We start from the raw sequence: 16543 nt of genomic DNA on the forward strand, positions 1-16543 counted from the left end.
AGTTTAAAGACCCTATTATGATGTCATAATGGCCCAATGTAAGTCAATGGGAGAAATTGTATTAGTTTTATTTAATATTTTAAAAAGTATAAAGTTTAGAAAAATGAACATAGCATAAGTGTCCTTTACAAGACCTATGCAGCAAAGTTTGAACGAAGTTTCTAAGTTAAGCGGTTCAAGCTGAATTAAGCGCAGAAGTCGGTAAAGAGAATAAGAAGAAGAAGATGAAGAATAAGAAGCCTAGGAATAACAATATAGGGCATTTCATACACTGTAATTATTCAGAGAAAAATGTAATCTGCCTTTCCGATGAAAGAGGAAGCTCCACACTATAAAGCCCCTACAGCTTCAACACATCAGCACATAAATGATCTGACTCAAAAAGAGACATGTCAAGCGAACAGGAGAACGTAAGTACCTACAATTTACAACTTATACCAGAACAGAAAATATCATGTAGGCCCATGTGACCCGCCAAGACAAATACGGCAAAAATCGTTTTTAGATATGGGCGATTGAAGTCTGAACATTTATGAAAATGCACAATAGCCTACCCAGTTGATTTTGAGATTCTGGCATAAATGTATGGTTTAAAGCCTAATCTATGAACTAGGTTTGTCAGATTTTAAGAAATATTGAAAAACATTTTTTTTAAGTAAGCTAAAGGTAGTAATAAAAGTAATAAAAAGGTAGTTCAACCAAGAAATTAGCAAAAAATCCCTGATCTGCTATCAGAGTGTCTTCTAGCCACGTAGGCTATGATGTATCCCAATGATCACATTTGATGTAAACAAACTTGTGTCATTTTATTTGATTTAATATTAATATTGAAATTAAATATGTTTTTATCCAATAAACTGAAATAGCAGATTATATTTGATGTAGTTTATTGTAGCAGACTCTATGGCCATAAATTAAATATGCACCTTTCATTTTGGGGGCATTATTGCAGGTTTTGCCATAGTGGGTCACATGTCAGAATCGAAATCCCCAAACTAGATAGAATTGGGAATTATTATAACTATCTAGAATTACCACTGTTTTAAACAGAGTAATGAGTCAGGATTGATCTATATACTCACTAATACAAATAAAAGGGCAATGGGATATATCATTAAGTGTAGACATTTCACAGAATAACCCTACTCCTAAACCTGGAGACATGGGTGCAATTCCACGTCAGGTGGTTACGACCACTTCGTACTTGTTGCTGACGAGGGCAAAGTGATCCACGCCACATCTGGTGAGCTGTACCATCTGTTTCATTGATATTCAACATGTGTTAACTGTGGAAATAACTGAGTAAATGTGCACAACTCCGACAGTCTGATATGTTACAGTTAAAGATGCTGTCCGCAATTCTAATCCACTACACTTCTTGTCAAATTCAGCGAATTGCTCCACACAGTCCTTTATCTGTCCATTCTGTATGTGCCAATTGTCATTCATTCCATTGTACAGACACACAGCGAGTGGGAGTGTGATCAAAAAGGAACCTCTGGAGAAGGTGGCTGCGGGTGGAAATTTCAAAGTAAAAAACCAAGACGACAAGAAGATCCTCTCCCCGTTGACACTATTCTTTCACAGGCAAATGCCAGAGTTGGCGAAAAGTGGATTACAGGCCCCTGAACTATAATTGTGAAACCGTTGCCTCTGAGATGAGATACGGGAAAGGCCAAGGCCATTCTGAACAGGTCTTGCTCAAAGTCTCAACACATTTTTGATTGCCACATTTAAAGTGCTTATACTGGTCATAAAAGAGTCATTGCTTAACCTCTGACTTTTGTGAATGAGCAGTCATATTTATTCTCTTGTTTCAGGCAGAAATTCAAAAAGTGCCGCCGAAAAAGGAGAATCCTTTCTGAGCCATGCAAAGGACACCCACAACCACTTCGAAGGCAATTAAGGGACGACACAATCTTCCTGTAATAAACGTTTGCCTTTGCAAACTTTCTATAATAAACCTTTGCATCACTGTGGTCGTCTGCCTCTATTTTCTCTTAGCACTGAAAGACATGGTGATTTTGAAGGTGATAAAAACAAGCCACAGTTCCTCTAGTAGTCAGTCTTAAAAAATGTCACATAGGATTGGTATATTACAGTACTGCATTCAGACATGGGATGTAAGCCAACGAATACACTCAGGTCAGAGGGCAGCAGAGGGATTGATTTGAATGGTCAATTACAATGTAAATGTAAATGGACATCTTCAGCTCATCGTCATCTAAAAAGTGAAGCAACTGGAAGGAACTACAGCCTAGAGCAGGTTTAACAAAACATGGGTCGGTTCTGGGTGGACCTGACCGACATACGCGTGCTCTGGCTCCAAAACTGCACTTACTGTGCAGACTCTGCCTCCAATTTGGCAGCTTTCATTTTGACTAATTTTGGCATAACAGAAGAGCATGGTGCCATGCTGTCCATGTTTTTTACAGTCGTTGCTCAATTATGTTGAAGTTGTTCAACACATTTTTCAACTACCTGACCATAATCCCAAATCTAAATCTAAAATCAAAAACTGTGCGCACCACTTTTTCAATAGACCACTACGGCTACAAATAGTCTTTTGATTCCTCAGGAAAGAGCGCTGAAATAAAGCTGCACCAGAGTGGAAGCTTTTATGTTAGTAGGCATGTGACCCCCCTAGTGATGATTTGCCCCCCAGCCATTATCGTCTAGTGACGTCTCTGACTAGAGAGAGAATCACACCATACCAGTGAATGTTCGTCACAGAATGCTTATTGGCACCATCTCTCTGCTCTTCTGCTGAGACGAAAGTGAAACTAAAACAGCAGCATTAAGATCGCAGATTTGTGAAGGTAAGAAATTTGTTTTCAGCTGTTTTCACAGACTACGACAGTGTGTCAGTGTATGAAAGGCTTTTTCACTGGTTAATGAAAGTGTCAAAAGATCAATGCTTAAATATAGCCTATTTGTAAAGATTACAGATACTTTGATAACCTTTCTACTTCAGAAGTCACCTAGGAAGTTAAAATAACAGACAGAAATAAATCAAAATGCAGTTCTATTCTGCATAACCCTTTTTTTACTAATCAAGAGACATCTAAACTTTAATTCTGTGTACCAGAGAGATCTGGAAGATGGGAGAGAGTGAATTCATGACTATGATTACTATTAATGAAACACTGATTTGGGGACATGTTTGGTATGTTTAGAAGGGCATATCCCTGATGTGACTACCAGACATATTTTTCAATAAGTAGTAGCAATAGTTTTAATTTGCATGAGGATGGGCAGTTTGCTTTGTGATTAAGCAAAAAGAGAGTTCTGTAATGTTGAGGTTAACTATGAATAGTAGCCTCTCAGTGTAATAATAATGCAAAGCAAAACACCACTGAACACTGATCGAGAATCTGAGTTTGTTGTTTTTGACACCTATAGACACATTTAAACTCACATTTAAACTCATTTGAGCTCAGAAAATGCCTGTTTTTTTATTCCAGTGTGTGTGCGTTTTATACTTGACAATGAACTTGGCATTTTTAAATGGCAATGAACTAAACTGGGGTTAAACTTGGGGTGTAAATGTCTCCTCTTCAGGAGTAGCAGAAGAGCAAGATGAGCAAAGCTACATTCGGTGAAAATCTTCAAAAGTGTCCAGACCACAAGGGGGAGACAACGTACGTCATGTACCACGGAACCTCTATGAAGGCAGCACGAAAGATCAAGTGCAAGGGCTTCATTCGGTCTGCAGATGGCATTCTTGGCCCAGGCGTCTACGTCAGCCGCAGCTTTGAGAAGGCAGCCCAAAGGCCAGAAACGAGCAGTGCTCAAGCTGAGCTTCCGCAGAGTGAAGAAGATTGACAGACAAGGCCACCACTTACAGAAAAGCTGGCACCAGGCAGGATACGACACAGCCTGGGTCCCGCCCCAACTGTGGCATGGTGAAAAGTGGGCGTCAGGAGAACTGTGTTTGGGATCCAAAGAGAATCAGAGTGCTCTCCATCCAAAACAACATGAGAGAGAGAGCAGTGACGACGAGTCCACAGATGAGGATGGCGATGATGATGATGATGATGATGATGTACCAGACACCAATAGTGGTGAATTCACAGATGAGGAGGAGATTGCAGCTGAAGGTGTCTCTGGTGAAGAGTCCACAGACTCCAGTGCTGAGAGATCCTCCAGGCACAGCAGTGACACCTCCACAGATGAATATGTAAACACAGACGACGCATCTCAAGATCATGCTGATGACAGATCCTCAGACCACAGAGATGACGATGAAGCCAGTGATGAAGAGGGGTCCAGATGTGATGAAAGGACCTATGATTTCACAGAGACCAATGCAAGTGAATCCAGTGATGGAGAATTTAGTAATGAATACTGTTACGAGTCCGACGATGATTACTAGCAATGTGACAAACCCTTCTCCATCTGCATAGAGCAGAAATTCATAACTTGTTTACTCCATAGGATTTCTAGTACTCCAGGTTATGTCCTGTCTACAGTCTCAAAGCAGTATTTTCTGTCTCACAAATATTGGGTCAAACCATGGCAAAGAATGGAGTAAATTATGGAATTCCACTGACTATTTGGGTAAATATGGGTAACGAACCCTGCTCACGGGCACGAAACATAAAGGGGAGGTCATGCAGAATTGAGTATATAATAATAATATGTTATTTATTAAGGGTTACAAGTATATAGTTTATATATTAATTATAGGAAAACGTGGGGTGAATGTCAGTGTTGTGGAGAGAAACAAAAGATGTAATGGTAAGTCAGTTAAATGGTAATATAAAACAAACGACGACGACAATCCAAAATCCAACGAGTATCCACAATCCAATCACTATTCTACGACCAATCCAAAACCAACTGCCGGGTATCCAAACGCTTCTCGAATGCAGTCTGCTCAGGGCTTTTGTAGCCCCTCCAATTACTGCTACACCTGCTCCCAATCACCTGCTTTAGAGATAGACAGAACAGGCATGCAAATATCATGGGGGCGGGGGCCTAGACCCACCCAGGGTCGTAACAATAGGAATGCATGCCCATAAGTGTGTTTATGTCTCTGTGTGTGTGTGTGTGTGTGTTCATGTGTGTCTGTCTGTCTCTGGTTGTATGTATAGTATGGGGAAATTATATGTTAATGCATGCGGACAGACACGCCACTGTGTGTGTGTGTGTGTGTGTGTGTGTTGTGTGTGTGTTTGTGTGTGTGTTGTGTGTTCATGTGTGTCTGTCTGTCTCTGGTTGTATGTATGGGAAAATAATGGCATGCATATATCATTTTCTTATATGCATATATTTTTAAGCACTGGTCATTCGGTTCTTTTTTCTGTCTGTTTCACTTGGCTTGGCTTTCTAGTGAGATGTCATTTTATATATATTTATAAACATCAGGTCCCTCACCAAAAAGGCTCAACAGAGGATGTACTTCCTGCGGCAGCTGAAGAAGATGGTGCACTTCTACACCTCCATCATTGAGTCCATCCTCACCTCCTCCATCACCATCTGGTACGCTGCTGCCACTGCCAATGACAAAGGCAGATGGCAGCATATCATTCATTCTGCTGAGAAGGTGATTGGCTGCAATCTGCCATCTCTACAGGACCTGTTCGCCTCCAGGACCCTGAGGTGTGCAGGTACGATTGTGGCCGACCCCTCCCACCCTGGTCACAAACTCTTTGAGGTACTTCCCCCTGCGGTCAATCAGGACCAGAACCTCACGCCACAAGACCAGCTTCCTCCCGGCTGCAGTTGGCCTCATCAACAATGCCCCGGGACCACCACCACCACCCCCCCCCCCCACCACACACACACACACACACATAGACTCTTATCCCGCCCCCACGCCTCAAGTCTGTGTTACATTAACACACATTACATTACCTTGCACATTGCACTCCTGTTTTGCACATTCCTGCATAGACTGCACAGCTCCTCCACTTCATATTCATATTCTGTAAATATCTTAAAAATTATATTTTCAATTTTTTTTATATATATTTATTTTATATATTGTTTTTCTCATGTTGTGTAGTATTTATTATGTTTTTATGTTTATTTTCTGCACCAATATGCCAAAACAAATTCCTTGTAGGTGTAAACTTAAAACAATAAAAACAATTCTGATTCAGATTTTTTGCAAGTCCATGCCTTTGTGTTGTGTTTGATTGCAATAGTGAACCCAATTGAAAATACAGTTTATCCAGACCCAGCTGACGTGTTAAGTTATCACTAGACTCGCTTGGCTACTATAGCTCTATCCCAACCATGAATGTGAAGCTGTAGGCTATGTAAGATAACGTCAATTAGTAAACTAGTTCATCCTCATTTTCTATCCATCCTTGTTGTGATATTTCTCTCAAGAAACAAAGAAAGATCCTTTAGCGGGGTCCGAACTGCCTGCTAACTCTAAACTAGAACTTCTGTAAGCAGTGATATCCAAATGAGTCATTAGAGCTTTATTCGATTGCAAACATGCATTGATTAAAACGGTTGTGGATCATTTCATTTGTAATATAAAGTCTCTTTTAAAAGATTCTAAATTTGGGTAGTAATGCCTTTATTTAAGATCAACAAAGGGAGGCTGTCCATGGAGAGTCTGATGTTACAAGGAAGTATCAGAGTTATAAAAGTGTTGACTCTCCCAATAGTTTACCTCCCATTTTCTGATGTCACATTGGCCTGGCCTGTCATTCAGGAACAGCATCTCATGGGCAACGTGCCACTATTATTATGGGTTCTCATCTCTTCCTCCTTCTGCAAATTATGACAGGTGGTGCAGGTTAAAAGTTACAGCCACCATTTTGTGTAATGCTTCCTCACAGTTTTCTCGGTAATGCTCAAACTCACAAAATGGCAGATATTAAATGCATGTAGGAATAACATGAAAATAACTACGTGCTTCACCAGTTGTCACAAGTTCACCCTAACACTAGACTGCCCTATTTGCCTATGTTTGTGTTTATGACGTTTGTATGTCTTTGTCAGTGATTTGTCTATATAGTATGCAAACTTTGCAAAAATAAAAGGAATATGGTTTTGTTTTGCTTTTTCAATAAACTTGTGTTATGTCTTGTCCTGTCTTACTAACACCCCTATCATGGCCTTCAAAACAAAGTCTTCAAAAACAAAGGCTTTGCAGTTTGTTTTGTCTTTTTCTACAGGTCTGCAGACTTTAAGACATTTAACACAATGCCAAAATGAATGACTTCAGCATACAGAGATGTCCCACCTAATGACTGGCGCCTATCTTCCTGCCATCACACAATACTTAATTTCGAACATATACATCAAGTTTTTTTTTAAGAAGAGTTTTTTTTTAGAAGACTGTTGATGGCACATCAATTTAAGTAAACCGAGTATTTTCACATTCAAAACGAATTACTGGCCAGATTTTTTATGTAAAAACAAATTAGTTACATTGAATAAATTGACATATAAGGTAGATAAATGTAACGAGTGATTGATGACAAAGATGAGTCACAGAAGTGACACAAATAGCCTGAAAGGTAGAGGGGACAGAGTATCTATGCATACACAGACAGACACATACAACGCTGTTGAATCATCAACAAACCAACCAACACGCCTGACCGTGGAACCAGTTCCCATGCAAAAAGCCATTGGCACAACCTTCGGACTGGTCAGACAAGTTCCAACATTCCAAAAACCCTACTGGCTTCCAGCAAACGTCCCATCCTTTTCACAAGCTTTGTGGAACACAATGGTCCTGGCTCCAGTTCAAAACAACATGCCTCACAACAAGTGCAGAGGAACTGGAAGCACAGGAGCACTTAAACCTCTGTCAAGGCCATCTCTGGCTTGTTTGGGGGAGGACACTGGGTAGTAAACACAGGTCTACACAGCCGGACAACAATGAGGGGAATTTAGCTTTCATTGTTTGAGAGTATTTCAGTTTCCAATAATATGGGATTACAACTGTGTCTTCTTCTACATATATATATAAACCCACATTTTTTATCTTATTTAATTTAATATTCCCCACCCTGGAAACTGCCCTTCTTGTATTTTAAACTGTTGTTACTTGTTATATGTTATATGTTATTTCTGGTATATGTTATTTTGGTATATGTTATTTGTGTTACCTGTTGTATGCCGTCTACTGCGTAGATGTTGGCTGCCAAGTCATAAGAATTTAGCTGCGCTGAAGAAATTTGGTGTATGCGATAATAAACACTTTGACTTGACTTTGACTTCTCTGCACAGCAATCCAATACCACATCAACACACGGTTGTGCTGTGTTGCAAAATAGAATGAGTATGCTACATACATGAGTAGGCAGCATAATTCATTCTAAGAAACCATACTGTCTCTAAACAAAGCTTTACATAGCAATACAGAACAGACACCTTACAAGAAATGTGGTCGTGCATTTCTGTGTAGAGAAGAACCAGCTGTAGAATTGCATAGTATTTTATGCAATGGAATTAAATGGGGAGGAGCTCAGGAAATAACAATAGAATGTCTCCATCATAATAATTATAACTTACATTATTTCATGTATTGATAGAAGTTTTCATTTAAAACGTTTAGGATTGCCTCACAAAGGGGGTGGGGGGTGGGGGTGGTGTGGTGGTATGCTGTTAGCTCCTATGGGTCCTCCTCTCTGTTTGTCACTTTTTGAGGTGTGCTTTTCATCTTCAAATTCCTTTTGATGGGCTTGTGAAGGACATAATAAACTCACCTGTCCATCCCACTTACCGCCCAGGCTATGCACAAACCTAGTTGTTCTTAGAAGTTCTTCGGTCTTCCCTGCAAAAATGTAAGAAAAGCTTTCACTGCATGACATTGCCAATTATGTCACCAAAAAGACAACCTGTTAGTTCGCTCAGCGCCAGCTGTAGCTGCAGAAAACGTCAATGTTAATGTGTGGGCTAATGTGCATTGCTGTCAAACTGGAACGTAGAGGCCATTCTGTGCCAAGATGTGTGACGCCATTGTGTTGGCTTGTCTGGGCAAAGAGGGAAAAGCAGAAAACGGAAAAGAAGAACAAACAAATTCAAGAAAAATGTAATCTTTCCGATGAGAGGAAGCTCCACACTATAAAGCTACAGCTTCAACACATCAGCACATAAATGATCTGACTCAAAAAGAGACATGTCAAGCGACAGAAGAAAGTAAGTACCTACAATTTACAACTTAAAAATCGCAGCTCATATGTTTTTAGATATGGGCGATTGAAGTCTGAACATTTCTGAAAATGCACAATAGCTATCCAAGTTGATTTTGAGATTCTGGCATAAATGTATGGTTAAAGCCTAATCTATGAACTAGGTTTGTCAGATAATAAGAACTATATATACTATAAGAACTAATATATTTTTTAACTATTTCATTTGATTTAATATTCATATTGAAATAAAATATGTTTTTAATCCAATCAACTGATATAACAGATTATGTGTGATGTAGTTTATTGTAGCAGACTCTATGGCCATAAATTAAATATGCACCTTTCATTTTGGGGGCATTATTGCAGGTTTTGTCAGAATCGAAATATCCAAACTAGATAGAATTGGAATTATTAACCTATCTAGAATTACCACTGTTTTAAACAGAGTAATGAGTCAGGATTGATCTTATATACTCACTGATAGGTCTACAAATAAAAGGGCAATGGGATATATCATTAAGTGTAGACATTTTAGTTCTGAACCCTGTTCCTAATTGATGATCGAGTAAGTAAGACAGATGAACTAAAAACTTTCTTACACAGAATAACCCTACTCCTAAAAAGGGAGACATGGTTGAATTTCCACGTCCAGAAGGTTTCTCCCACTTCGGAACTGCAGATGGAGAGGGCTATGTGATCCACGCCACATCTGGTGAGCTGTACCATCTGTTGGATGTAGAATTCATTGATATTCAACATGTGTTAACTGTGGAAATAACTGAGTAAATGTGCACAACTCCGACAGTATGATATGTTACAGTTAAAGATGCAATCCGCAATTCTAATCCACTACACTTCTTGTCAAATTCAGCTAATTACTCCTCACAGTCCTCTATCTGTCCATTCTGTATGTGCCAATTTGTCATCCATTCTATTGTAGACACCACAGCGAGTGGGAGTGTGATCAAAAAGGAACCTCTGGAGAAGGTGGCTGCGGGTGGAAATTTCAAAGTCAAAAACCAAGACGACAAGAAGACCCCTCTCCCTCCTGACACTATTGTTTCACAGGCAAATGCCAGAGTTGGCGAAAAAGTGGATTACGGGCCCTTGAGCTATAATTGTGAAACCTTTGCCTCGGAGAATAGATACGGGAAAGGCCAAGGCCATTCTGAACAGGTATTGCTCAAAGTCTCAACATATTTTTGATTGCCACATTTAAAGTGCTTATACTGGTCATAAAAGAGTAATTGCTTAACCTCTGATTTTTGTGAATGAGCAATAATATTTACTCTCTTGTTTCAGGCAGAGAAAATCAAAAAATGCCGCTGAAACAGGAAAATCCATTTTGAGCCACGCAAAGGACACCCACAACCCCTTTGAAGGCAAATAAGGGACGACACAAACTTCCTGTAATTAACGTTTGCCTTTGCGAACTTTCTATAATAAACCTTTGCATCAATGTGGTCGTCGGCCTCTATTTTCTCTTCATTTAGACATGCTGATTTTGAAGGTGATAAAACAAGCCACAGTTCCTATAGTAGTCAGTCTTAAAAAAATTCACACAGGATTGGTATTTTACAGTACTGCATTCAGACATGGGATGTGAGCCCAGGAATACACTCAAGGTCAGAGGGCAGCAGAGGTATTGACTTGAATGGTCAATTACAATGTAAAGCATGGACATCGTCAGCTCATCGTCATTTCAGAAGGGACTACAGCATAGAGCAGGTTTAACAAAACATGGGTCGGTTGTGGGTGGACCTGACCAACACTCTGTTTACTACGCATGCTCTGGCTCCAAAACTGCACTTACTGTGCAGACTCTGCCTCCAATTTGGCAGCTTTCATTTTTACTCGTTTTGGCATAACAGAAGAGCATGGTGCCATGCTGTCCATGTTTTTTACAGTCTTTGCTCTATTGAAGTTGCTCTATTAAAGTTGTTCAACAAATTTCTCAACTACCCACATTTCACACAAATCACATTTTCAATATACCACTATGGCTACAGCTAGTCTTTTGATTCCTCAGGAAAGAGCACTGAAATAAAGCTGGACCAGAGTGGAAGCTTTTATGTTAGTAGAACAAATCAATACAAATATCAATTAGATCTACTGTTTAAGCAGTTGAATCTGCAATGCCTGTCACCCTAAAAATGATGAACAGACACTCTGAGGCCAATTCTTATCCATAGGGCGTGTAGACCCCCCTAGTGATGATTTGCCCCCCAGCCATTATGGTCTAGTGACGTCTCTGACTAGAGAGAGAATCACACCATACCAGTGAATGTTCGTCAGAGACTGCGGCTGAAACGAAAGTGAAACTAAAACAGCAGCATTAAGATCGCAGATTTGTAGACGTGAGAAATTTGTTTTCAGCCGTTTTCACAGACTATGTCAGTGTGTCAGTGTATGAAAAGCTTTTTCACTGGTTAATGAAAGTGTCAACAGATCAATGCTTACATATAGCCAATTTGTAAAGATTACAGATACCTTGATAACCATTCAAGTTCAGGTGTCACCCAGGAAGTTACAATAACAGACGAAATCAAAATGCAGTTTTATTCTGCATAACCTTTTTTTTTTTACAAATCAAGAGACATCTAAACTTTTATTACGTGTACCAGAGAGATCTAGAAGATGGAAGGAGAGAGTGAATCGGGTTTGGGGACATGTTTGGTATGTTTAGAAGGGCATATCCCTGCTGTGACTACCAGTCATATATTTCTATAAGTAGTAGCAATAGTTTTAATTTGCATGAGGATTGGCAGTTTGTTTTGTGATTAAGCAAAATGTATGTAACGTTGAGGTTAACTATGAATAGTAGCCTCTCAGTGTAATAATAATGCAAAGCAAAAATGCTTTGCATTTTTAAATGGCAACGAATTAAACTTGAACTTGGGGTGTAAATGTCTCCTCTTCAGGAGTAACAGAAGAGCCAGATGAGCAAAGTTACATTCGGTGAAAATCTTCAAAAGGGTCCAGACCACAAGGGGGAGACAACGTACGTCATGTACCACGGAACCACTATGAAGGCAGCACGAAAGATCAAGTGCAAGGGCTTCATTCGGTCTGCAGATGGCATGCTTGGCCCAGGCGTCTACGTCAGCCGCAGCTTCGAGAAGGCAGCCTGTTACCCCATGGGGGCCAAAGGCCAGAAACGAGCAGTGGTCAAGCTGAGCGTCCGCGTGGGCAGAGTGAAGAAGATTGACAGGCAAGGCCACCACTTACAGAAAAGCTGGCACCAGGCAGGATACGACACAGCCTGGGTCCCGCCCAACTGTGGCATGGTGAAAAGTGGGCGTCAGGAGAACTGTGTTTGGGATCCAAAGAGAATCAGAGTGCTCTCCATCCAAAACAACACGAGAGAGAGCAGTGATGACGAGTCCACAGATGAGGATGGCGATGAAGATGACGATGATGATGATGATGGTGATGATGTGACAGACACCAATAGTGGTGAACTCACAGATGAGGATGAGATTGCCGCTGATGGTGTCTCTGGTGAAGAGTCCACAGACTCCAGTGCTGAGAGATCCTCCAGGCACAGCAGTGACACCTCCACAGATGAATAAGTAAATACAGACAACGCATCTCAAGATCATGCTGATGACAGATCCTCAGACCACAGAGATGACGATGAAGCCAGTGATGAAGAGGGGTCCAGATGTGATGAAAGGACCTATGATTATACAGAGACCAATGCAAGTGAATCAAATGATGGAGAATTTAGTAATGAATACTCTTACGAGTCAGACGATGATTACTAGCAATGTGACAAACCCTTCTCTATCTGCATAGAGCAGAAGTTCATAACTTGTTTACTCCATAGGATTTCTAGTACTCCAGGTTATGTCCTGTCTACAGTCTCAAAGCAGTATTTCTGTCTCACAAACATTAGGTCAAACCATGACGAGGAATGGAGTAAATTATTGAATTCCACTGACTATTTGGGTAAATAGGAATGCATGCCCAAGTGTGTTTATGTCTCTGTGTGTGTGTGTGTTCATGTGTGTGTGTGTGTGTGTCATGTGTGTTCATGTGTGTCTGTCTGTCTCTGGTTGTATGTATAGTATGGGGAAATTATATGTTAATAATGGCATGCATATATCATTTTCTCAGATGCATATATTTTTAAGCACTGGTCATTTGTTCTTTTTTCTGTCTGTTTCACTTGGTTTGGCTTTCTAGTGAGATGTCATTTTGATACAGCCCATTATTATCTTTTGCTAAATAAACAAAGTGGAAACAAATAGCAAGCTGTGAGATTATTTAATATAAAATCTTTATATGCATTTGAAGAAAAAGTGTATTTGCCTTTGAAGAAAACGTTTATGCCATAGTGTTGGGGTTACAACGGGGTTACAACGTCCATAGTTCTGCTGTGATGGTGAGCTTGGAATATGCCCGTTGGCATTTTAGGTGACATAGTATATGCTCTTCGTGCCAGTGGAACCGTTTTAATTGGTTTTTTTTTGGTCCTTAATGTTGCGCACAAAAAAATACTGAATGCGCTGTACATGAATGTTAGAAAACAATGCTTCCCTCCGAATTTGCCCAGATCGTATTAATGCCCAAAGGCATTTGTATTTCTTACAGATGAAACGATCGCCTGCACTCTATTGTAGCCCTCAAATTTGTGGCGTTTTGGGTTTACCTCAGATCTGATCAGAAATGATATATCGATGCATCTTCTTATCAAGGATGCCTCTTCTAAACAACCATGGTTGAGCAGAAAGGAATTGACTGTGTGATAGTGCGCGCGCTGTCAAATAGGCCTGCGCATGCACGAGCAAGATTCAGAGAACCTATAGGATTTTTTTAGCACCACCACATTAACAACACAGCTGGCATCCGGCAACATTCTATACGTTTATGGTCGCAGGGAATTATAACTTTGCGTTTGTCCTTTTGTTATGAGTGAACTTGCGCAAAGCGTAGCCTACAGTTTGCAAAAACTCCCAAGTCGATGTCAAAACTTCATAAAGTACTGAGGCAGCTGTATTTCGCCTTTTACTAACAGGTAACAACTGCTTTTCTCTGCCGTTTTGCTGACTTAGAAAACACAGATGTGAATAAGTGAAGTCAATGTTTTATAAAAGGTTTAGCTGAAGGATTCAGATCCGTTAGTACTATATCTTCGTTTTACCATCCGCAGAACCACCCAATTCGCCTTATAGCCTGCAGTAAAGACAGCCTGTCTGAATACCTGATACGTCTCGATATTTAGTCTATACAAAAATATAGCAAAATGACTACATCAGGTGTCCAGTTTCTCAGTTTGACGTGGTTTCAGTCTGATACCTCTATAAATTATGTAACGGCACAGATGCATGAAATCTGTTGTTAGACTGATAAAGCATAGGAAAACAAAGAAGCTTCATAATGGACCAACTGTCTGCACACCTAAAATGAATCTTAAGTAAAAAATAAGCTGTAATGTCAGAAAAAAAACACATTATTTGTCATCTCCAAAACTCCATTGGAGTCCCTGTTTATAGGAACACCTGCAGGAGCAGGCATGAGTGGGGCCTCACAGGTCAGAGGCGCTCAGTGTGGCTCGGAGAGCCAGGCCCAGAAGGACTACTGCATCATGTACCACGGCACCACCCTGAAGGCGGCCCGCCGGATCCAGCGCTCCGGCTTCATCCCGTCCGTGGACGGCTCTCTCGGCCCGGGCGTCTACGTCAGCCGCAACTTCAAGAAGGCTGTCTGCTACCCTGTAACGGGAAAACGGGCACAGAGGCTCGCTGTCCTGAAGCTGCAAGTGCACGTGGGCAAGGTGAAGGAAATCCATACAATAGATCATCCCATGAGAAGGAGCTGGCACCAGGCAGGGTACGACGCAGCCTGGATCCCAGCCAACACCACGTCAGGGTTTGAGGAACATTGCATTTGGGATCCAACGCAGATCACTGTGCTTAACATCATAACAGCCGACCACAATAACTGCTTTATAGAGCCCCCCAAAGTGTGAGTGTTCACAGATTACGCTGAAAGCACTAACCAGTCCTATTTTGCCTTTCTATTGATTTCATTTTTTCTCTTGCTGTTCTTGTAAGAGGCTGTACTCAGTGTGTATTAAAAATAACCATCTCCTCTGGGTGTGATTAATTCAGAGCATAATGGCTGTGTGGGGTGTGTTATGTTTGTTTGTGTTATGTTTGTGAAACCCTACAGTTACTACTCTCATTTCTAGGTTGAATGCCGTGGTTTTGGCTTTATTTCACTGTGATTGTATCATAAAATTAATAGATTAAATCAATGAACCCTTGTCAAAACTGTAATTATTGCCAGAATTTAACAGTAAATTACGCTGATCAGTCTTTTGAACATGATTATAAAAATATACACAGTTGTATTGTTGTATTGTTGATTGTTGAAATCTAAACAATTCTGAGCGATTATCCTTTTTGTTCATATTAAAAATGTCAAATAAAGTATTTTTAGTTATTTCTGGATAAATCCTCTTTGTAGATGACATAACAGCCCACACAGCCTGCTCAACAATACAAACACACTGAAATGAAATTCAGTCATCAGGCGGTGACCTTTCCTATAGCCCGAGGCAGCATAGTTCCAGTTCACTGAGAGGAAAATTGAAAAGGAAAGGCCTAAGCCATGGAAACATACGCTGTAATGCTGACCGTTTCTTACCAGAGATGGAAGGGGCTCCGAATACATGTGTTTATATGACACGTGTTCCAGCCAGAGCCTGCCAGTAAACATGATTCCAGTAGTTCCTGTGATTAAGTCTCTCTCTGATGGGCCTGCTATGCCCCCATTCACACTCAGCTAAAGGCTAGCTCCACATCTTTAATCATATATGTGATACCAAGCAGGAATCTTCTTTGTCCTCACAATCTTGATTGACTCTATCCACCATTTACCAAAAATATTTTATACCAATAGATACCTGAAAAGTCTGGCCCAGGTCTACTATGGTTGGTATCTTGCATCTTTTCTGATAATTTGCTTTTGGACAAGAAATCTAGAAATGATGCCTGATCATTTGATTGTGACAGAGAAGTGGGCCATTCTCATGCTGAGGGAGAAGCACAAGGCTCACTGGCAGTGAAATACTCACAAAGCCACATAAGACAGCGAGATAAACAGGAGATTTACACAAACATGTTCCTTGTTGTTTTGTCTTTACTCGCCCTTGTGTGAAACCACAGCCACAAAGCAAAACACATACAAATTCTCTACTCTTTTCTGTGAAAACAGCCAGGAGTGTGTGAATATGGAGATATGGACTATCAGCCTGACCGAAAGACTGAAGACAGCAACCACTGCATCACTTATGCAGAGATCTCTCTTCACATCACTGGCATTCAGAGCAGCTTGTATCAGCAAGACTGAGCTGTAGCGGGTTGCTAGATGCAGTGCTGATGTGGCAGGGATACGGGTGAGGTTTGATCCAGAGATGGCCATTA

The 16543-nt window shown here is 40.5% G+C and overlaps 1 pseudogene; it reads left to right on the forward strand.

Annotated features, from left to right (window-relative positions):
* The first annotated feature begins 3580 nt into the window (after positions 1-3580).
* LOC122131183 lies at positions 3581-15398 on the forward strand (annotated as a pseudogene).
* Positions 15399-16543: the final 1145 nt, after the last annotated feature.

This window comes from Clupea harengus, unplaced genomic scaffold (genome assembly GCF_900700415.2).
Source record: "Clupea harengus unplaced genomic scaffold, Ch_v2.0.2, whole genome shotgun sequence".
Taxonomy (NCBI): Eukaryota; Metazoa; Chordata; class Actinopteri; order Clupeiformes; family Clupeidae; genus Clupea; species Clupea harengus.